Raw genomic sequence first — 7,571 nt, forward strand, 5'->3', positions numbered from 1 at the left:
TGCATTCAGGTAGTACTAAAATGTATCGTATACTCAAAGAACACTATTGGTAGCATGGAATAAAGAAAAAAATAGCTGCGTTTCTATCCAAATGTCTCATTTGCGAGCAGGTGAAACGAGATCGCCAGAAAAGAGTGGAGATTATTACAAATATTGCCTATTCCTGAGTAGAAATGGGAACACATTACTATAGATTCCTTATTTGGTTTTTCGAGTACTCAAAGTGGTCATGATGGCATATGAATCATTGAAGACATTGACGAAAATTGCCAAATTTTTGCCTATTAAAGTCACTTACTCACTAAATAATTTGGCAAAAATATATGTTTATGAGGGAGTGAGTTTATATGGGGCACTAGTAACTATTGTTTCAAATAGAGATTCTCGTTTCACTTCTAAATTTTGGCCTAGTTTATTGAAAGTTATGGGTGATAAACTTTATTTCAATACAGCTTTTCATCCATGGATAGATGACAAGTCAGAATGAACTATACAGACTTTGGAAGATATGTTACGAGCTTGTTTACCACAATTTAAAAGGAATCGGGATACTCATCTTCCTTTAATGAAATTTGCTTATCATAACAGTTATCACTCTTGCATAGAAATGGCTCATTTTAAAGCACTATATGGTAGAAATATAGAGCTCCAGTATATTGGGAAAAAGTGGGTGAAAGGAAGTTATTAAGTCCTGAAAATTTTTAGATTAATGTCAAGAAAGTAAATATAACTAAAGAAAAATTAAATACAGACCAAGATATACAAAAGAACTATACAGATAGTTATAGAAGAAATCTAGAATTTACAATTGGGATAGAGTTTTCCTACGATTATCGCCATGGAAAGGGGTTATTAGATTTGGTTAACGAGGAAAGTTGAGTGCGAGATATATTGGCCCATATGAGATTGTTGAACGCATTGGTTCAGTTGTTTACTGATTGGTTCTGCCTACGGAATTGTCTAGAATTTACAATGTATTTCATGTTTCCATGCTTAGTAAGTATATTTTCAGATCCGACTCATGTTTTGAAACACAACCAGTAGAGTTGAAGGAATATTTAACATATGAAGAAGAACTAATTCAAATGTTGGAGAGAGGAATACATTTTGCGTAATAAGACTATTTTCATAGTCAAAGTCTTATGGAGGAATTATGTTATAGAAGAAGCCATATGGGAAAATGAAGGGAAGATGCATTGTTAGTATCCGCTGCTTTTCGTACTTAGTAAGTTGAATTTCAAATTTACGTATATTCAAATTAAGATCTCTAACATTCGTTTGATTCCTAATTTGTTATCTGTTTCATGATATATCCTATGACTTACTGAGATCTTTGTATAAAACTCAGTTCTCTATTTCTCCACATGCACTTGGAGTGTTGAATTTCTCCTTTATTTTTATTTTCTTCCGCTTCTTTTGCTATTCTAGACTTCTACTTCATTTTTCTTCTCTTATGTTATCTCTTTTCACCTCGCTTGCTGGGCTCTTCATCTCATCTCTAAATCTTCTCCTTAAACCTTTATTCTCTCTTGTTTTCCTCTTCAGTATATCTAAAAGCTTGGGCTTTATCCTACGACCACAAAAACAACATATAATAAATAGAATTTTTCCGACACATCCATTTGGGGCCACGTTAGAGCATGGCTGGGAATTACACGCTCAATAACGACAATTGGCAGCGCATTAAAATGGATTAAAAATGAGGCTTGCGGTACATCATGGCATAACAAAGTAAAGATGATTGCTCTTACATGCACCGTCTACCGGATATAGATAGCTAGGAACAAGAAAATCTCTAAGGATCTATAACCGCACGTGGATAGCATTATTCGAAGGATCCAAATACACACATTCATTCTAGACTAATACATTTAAGGTGGATTCATGAAGAATATAAGCTACATTAATCTCTAATTTCGCTCTAACATTCGCATTTTTTTTCTGCCCCTCTTTCTGATAATTTGAAATACCAAATTATGTATATGAACAACTTGCTTATCTTAATTAAAAAAACATTTTCAAATAAACTGGAGATCCTTGCTTTGTAACTTTGAGATTTGAGTCTAATAAATGACATCTGCATTATTGATACGTTCACTAGTTTTATGGACTGTGTCTGAAAGCAGCTATGCATTTATGTTTTTTCCCTTACGTTACAATTTTATGTCGGTAAAGAAACTTCACCTAATCAAATGAATAGTCAAGTAAATAAATTAGAGGCATATAAATGTTCAAACATGAAGAAATAAATTAATACAAAACTCTAGCATTATTCTGGTAGCTGGTTTACGGAGGTCTTACTGAAAGCTGATTTATATATTTCAAAGCTTATGTATTACCTTTGACCGTATTAAATTAATAGATTGCTTATGTTCTTGTCTCATTTATGATTCGCAATTAAGCAAATAACTACTGAGTGCTTCATAATAATTTATTGTTCTACTGTTTTAATTGTATGTATTTGTATGTCGTTATTTGCTGAGTGATTGCTTCGAATGACAAAAAATTAAACATGTCATCAAGCATGTAAGCACTCTATCTGCCTCTATCTTTAAAAGTAACAAGGCTGTTGACCGGTGTGACAAAAATTATGATACGAATAAAAAAAGTATAATCGTCAAAAATCTTTTAAAGTTTTTGTTTTCATTATTTTTAAGAATAATGCTACGTATCATGGTGATTAGCACCAATTTTGGTGGGGTTGATTTATTGTCCAATAAATTAATCAAAATGCATGTCAACTCTATTGAACAATGAATCAAATCCGTGTCACCTAGAATAGTGCCAATCGCTCATGGTGATGTATAGCCTTACTCAACTTTTAAGAAAAAAATTTAATCTTTTTGCCGATACGAATATCAATTCCGTTTCATTAACAAATTTTTTAATGTGTCTTCCTTGCCGTCATACAGATCAACAATCCCATTACATTTGAAAGAGAAGTAAACGAAATGTCTGTATTGTAGTAAAACTAGAAGTTGAATCATGAATTGAAAATTAAAAGTAGGATGGCCGAAATGAAAAAATAATATGAGTTTGATGACCGTGTTATATAGTGTAACGTAGCCTAATAGACTATAGCAAACCAGCCATACAGAACTACAAAGTCAAAATTCACCAAAGCCCTCCATTTTCAGATTTAAAAGGTCAAATATATATAGAGTCCGCAGACAACGGCTATTAATACTGGACAGTCCCACTCTCCCATACCGTCCTTTCTCCAACCTCAAAACTATACATATATAATAATGTATGTATATATATTATTTATATCTTAAAAAGATGCCAAAAACTAACATGCATATAAGTCCATTCTTGTTTGCATACAAGTAAAAAGGTCCAGAGTTCCAAGATTCACAGGAGAAATAAGATATGTATAAGAAGGTTCCACGAATCAAGGCCCAAGATCATGTGGATAGACCCATAAGATAAGGAAACCATACAACTCTCTCTCTCTCTCTCGATTTTTCTCTCTTTCTTTCTTGCAGTAGGGTTTAGATTTTCCCAAAAAGTACTAAAAGATTTATAGCCTGCTTTGAGGAATTTTCTCATTTTCATGTGTTTGAGTTGTTGAACTCATATGAAGCTTATCATGACAATGGAACGAACTAGAAGAAGAAGAAGAAGAAGATGGGATTCTACAACAAGAATTGCAGTTTCTTCTTTTTGGTTGCTCTTAATCTTTTCAGAAATTTGTTTATCTTCTTCTGAGAGGATAAGTAAAACTGCAGCTGGCAGTTCAAGATTGTTTCCGGCTAGAAAAGCCCGGTTTTTCGACCCTGAGCTGTATCACGTAGAAGCTTCAAGTCCATCCCAAATTGTGAGTCCCGAAAAAAATGGTAGTTCTTCAGACAAGTTGTATGAAGAAGAAAAGAGATTAGTACACACAGGGCCCAACCCTCTTCACAACTAAGTGAGAAAATGTTATAAGGGCTTTGCTACTATCAATTCTAATGACTAGTTTTAAAATTCAACTAGAAAATACAGTAAGTTCTTTCTGCTCTCAGTCTTCATTTCTTTCTACTGAATTAGAATTAATTGTAGCAAGGCTCGTAGCTTTTTCAGTGCTTGTTTTAAATGAGGTTATGGACAGTCCAGCAAAGTTGAGAGGCCAAAAAAAAAAGGAGGAAGAAAAATAAAGACTAGATGCAGGTGTTAATGCTCTTGCTTTGCAGCCTTGTACCTTCTGTTAACATTACTGTTCTTGTATTAATTGCTGTAGTTACTGTTTTTCATCCACTCATCTTTTTTGGTAATATTTTCCATTTCATTCTTTTCTTTTATGAGCTTTTTTTATTTTCATCCCGAAAAGAACCGACCTATTGAAAACAGTTGTTACTATTAAAAGAAATATACAGACATATATATCCTTAAAAAGAGTGTCAAGGAATAACAAACGACTTTAACTTCTGAGGGACAATATTGACTTTTCACCATCTATTTCAGAAACAAGAGGCTGCCCAGATTTTTGATTCTGTAATCTATATATCTATTCTCTCTAGACTATCAATCTTTTCATCAAGTTCGGTACCTGAAAAGGCAAACAAAAGAAAGACAATGGCAAACTAGAGGGACTACATTCTTGAAGAGTTGACTAAAGCAAGGGTTTTAGCATTTAGGTTTGTGTTATGCAGAATAACTACAGGGCATCATTATATTATAATTGGTTGCTTTGCAACTTGTAAAATAGATTTTTCAGCCACTTCTTTTGATATTAATAGCTTGTTTGAGCCCTATTATAATCTAAAAGTGCATTCTGAAGTAAATGATTGATGAGTAATGTGTAGTTAAAAAATAAAGAAAATTTTTGGATTTATGTTCAATATTATTTTATTGAAAAATATGTGATTGAAAAGTAAAGAGAAAACTGTATTTTGAAAATAATGGAAATCAAATAAGGGCTAAAGATGTTTGGTACCATGAACTACATTGGATTTGACACGTGTCAAAAATTTTGTCTAGCTAGATATTTGACACCCAACATAGCCAGATTGATTCGATTGCATGATTCGTGTTATTTTATAAGTTGGAGCGACTCCTCAAGGTGCAGTTTAGGAAGAAATAATATGTCATTTGTTCGAGTACAATATATAACCATTTGATCGACATACCATCCAAGGTCAAGAAATTAATATATGGCAACTTAAACCAGTTTGTGGGTTGTGGTTGGTAATTGAAATGTTTTTGTAACAGTTGGGAGTTTTAAGTAAAATTAGGGAAGTGATGGAGGCTTTGATTGATTATTCCTAGAAGTCCACATCTGTTTTTATTGACTTGAATGCTTCCATTTTCTCAAAGCGGATGCCTGTCTCACTGGGCCAATACGCATTCTCAAGGTTTAGGAGACTGCAAACTAACATCAATTTACTACAAAAATAAAGTATTTTATACTTACTTGCAGGCCCTTAACCAGAAAGAAAAATGAAAATAATATAATGTATTGGGCACACATTTATAGCTGCAGTCTTACAATTACTAATAAAACGTGCCATCTGGTGGTGTGATCGATTTATCGAGAAAAAGGGCTTGAAATAAAAAGGCGATAAATTTATCATGAAAAAAAAAAAAAAATCCTTCTGTCTTACCCTACATGCAGTTGTGTATGTTAAAAATTTCAAAGATAAGCGAGGGAGTTCGACTAATGAAACTTTTACGTCGTCCATTTAGAAAAATCGTGGACGTCTTAATTATTTGATCATGAAATAAAGAATTCCGATTGAACATTAAGGATACAATTTAGAACAAACATCAAAAGTATCTTTAAAAGACCCTCTAAATACAAAATGTTCTTTATTTTGAAGAGCTAATGTTTAAAATTAATTTCCAAAAGACTATTTTAGAGAGCGGGTTTGGCTATCCAAATTTGGAGAGACAAAATAAAGAGTCACTTTGTAATCTTAATGTACAATGATTGCATTTAGTAAGTCACATATTTCAAAAATTAACTTCTTAAACTATTCAATTAATCACATTTTAATTGATTGATCATCGGCATAAAAAAATTACATTAAATTAAAATATGAGGAGAAATCAATAAGTTTTTCCTCGAAAAATGTAAAATAAAGAGCCAAAAGAGTGTATAAAAATTTTGACTATCAAAATTTAAAAATACTCTCTATAATACATAAGACACTCTTTATACATAAAGAATCCCTTGAAGATGCTTTAAGGATACCCATTTAATATTTGTGAACTTTTTAGTTGGTACCCTTGAAAAGCACGGGGAACATTATAGTATTGACTTCTGTTGTTTCAAATTTCAATGCAACCTTTGTGCTTAACAAAGTTCATGTTCTCAAGGCCAGATCTTAAAATAAATAAAATATAGCTATAGAAACTTCCTATTGGAATTGGAATTTTCAACCAAATCCACTAAAAGAAATCCGGGGTTAGAGAAGAGGCTGATTTCTCTTGAAAACAAAGCTTTTACTTAGCCTCCGTTTGTTTTCTATTATTTTCTCATTAAAATGAAAAATATGATCGTTATCCATCACATCAATCCATTAAATTTGAATTTTTATCTTTTGTGTGGGGCCCATGACGGCTGTATTTTTCATTCTCATTTTTACATTAACGTTTGCCAAACGGGGCCTAATAGTTAAAAAAATTCTTAGAAGCGAGAAATTATCAGCAAGAGTATCTCTTATTTTGTTCGAGCAGCAGTAAGGGTTTGCTTAGTAGTTTTACATTTTAAACAAGGTTGTTTAATGTAATAGTAAAATAAGTTCAGAAGAACTGCTACTGTATGGACTTTATAAACCACTTAAATTCGGATTTGTACAGTAACAAAGCTTTAGGCAGGATTTAGCAAAAGTATGAATGAGACTACAGAAGGAAATTCAAGTTTCTCTATGGCTTAAATATAAAAATTCTACATATATCTGGTCTTTTACAAAAAAATCGTATCATGGTCTGGTTTCAAGGTGCTTCATTGAAAACTAACTATACATTAAATAATTTTCTCTATTAGATGAGTCTATTTAATTATTAATACAATAACATCATTCATAGTCAACGACTGTACAGTAGTCAACCCATTCGACAGTTTGTTATTTGAGACATTAACAACATGTAGCTCTATTACCTCAAATTACAAGTTACCGTATAAAATGATTACTGCAGTCGATGATTATAAATAATATTACTCTTATTAATATGTCAAACGGATAAAGGAGGTAAACATGCACATTCAAGATCTTGAATGAATAATCATTTAACCTCATAAAGTTGAAATGCTAATGATGAAAGAGTAAAAGGTCCCGTACTGATTCACAGGCTGGTAGTCATGAAGACAAACGTTATAAAAATAACAACCCAAAGGCTCCTTAAATTAATATTGACAACATTATTTTATTCTATATATCTTGAGGTAGTTGGTTTCTATAATTGCTGAATTCAAGTGGAGGGGGTATCTATGGGGTGTATGCTTTAATTGGCCTTTCCTTACTTACTGGGTTGCTGGTCCTCCAAAAGAATGTTCGTGTTGTGCAGGTAATACAAAAATTTATGAAATAAATTAGCTAGGGTTTCAAATATATGCAGTGTGTGCGTGCGCGCTGCAGGACCGTCTA

Source organism: Olea europaea, chromosome 6 (assembly GCF_002742605.1).
Source record: "Olea europaea var. sylvestris chromosome 6, O_europaea_v1, whole genome shotgun sequence".
Lineage (NCBI taxonomy): Eukaryota > Viridiplantae > Streptophyta > Magnoliopsida > Lamiales > Oleaceae > Olea > Olea europaea.